Source organism: Aplysia californica, unplaced genomic scaffold (genome assembly GCF_000002075.1).
Source record: "Aplysia californica isolate F4 #8 unplaced genomic scaffold, AplCal3.0 scaffold00442, whole genome shotgun sequence".
NCBI classification, from domain to species: Eukaryota; Metazoa; Mollusca; class Gastropoda; order Aplysiida; family Aplysiidae; genus Aplysia; species Aplysia californica.
In genome coordinates, this window is record NW_004797712.1 from 271,315 (window position 1) to 272,377 (window position 1,063).

At 41.2% G+C, this 1,063-nt stretch overlaps 1 protein-coding gene across 5 annotated transcripts in view; it reads left to right on the forward strand.

The window, feature by feature from the left end:
- Nucleotides 1-1,063, forward strand: part of LOC101856525 (5-aminolevulinate synthase, erythroid-specific, mitochondrial) — a 73,164-nt gene that overhangs the window by 46,892 nt on the left and 25,209 nt on the right. The gene's annotated exons all lie outside the window — the stretch shown is intronic.

Consider the following 1,063-nt stretch of genomic DNA (forward strand, 5'->3'; position numbering starts at 1 on the left):
TGTACTTCTAACGGCATGCAGGTGGTTGGAGGGCGCCACTGGTAGACCTCACTTCTTTACTTTCCCTCTGTTGTTTCTATCTGTCTGTCTGTCTGATTACTTTTTCCCCAGCACTAAATGACCACCAGCGTGTCGATGTGCCTCTTTACTCAGACGAACGAACAAACAACTTTAGTTGGTGGTTGGCGGGTGCTCTGGTGTGGTTTGCTTCTTCTTTGCTATCAGACATCTATGGTCCTTATCTCTCCTCCTTATTTTTTAATGTTTGTTACTCTCTTGTAACACCTCTAATCTTCCGGCGCTCATATGACCTTACTTATACAGTTGCGAGCCTCGTAAAACCTCTACTAAAACAAACAAATGACCACCATTGAGTCGATGGGCCTCTTTACTCAGACAAACAAACAAACAAACGATTTCAAGGGTTTTATTTAGTCTTGTTGGTTATGCAAGTTTTATTTTTTTTTTCTTCCGATTTGGTGTCAGAACGGTCTGGTCTTTGGCCTAGGCCTGATTTCAGGACAGACATGTGACCAGGGACGGCTGAAACATTCTTTCACGCTCTACTGGGCATGTCACTTGCCATCATGTGATGAGAAATGTGGGATTTAGGGGAGGGAGGGGGAGGGGGTGGGTGCGCTATGGAATTCACGCCCCTGACTTGCGCGTCCGCTGGCATCATTTTACACTAACTAGTCTGATAATAGGATTGTACGGGGGTTGCTGGTCATACCATCCTCTCCCCCCCCCCTAATAAATAAACAAATACATGTGTACATAAATAAATTTTAAACATGTAAAAAAATCATATCATGAAATAAAATAGATACATAATACAGAGAAGGAAAACGATTTTTAAAAATAAAAATGATAAATGAATGAATACGAAAATAAATATATGAATGAATGGATGAATGAATGGACGGACGGATGGATGAAAGAATGAATGTATTAATCTCGGTCGAGCCTCTAACGTCATATTATGTACGTTTGTGTAGATTGCTTTAGAGAAGAGAACAAGTCGACACTCTCTGTACTTTTGTGATTGAGACCTTAGTGGCAG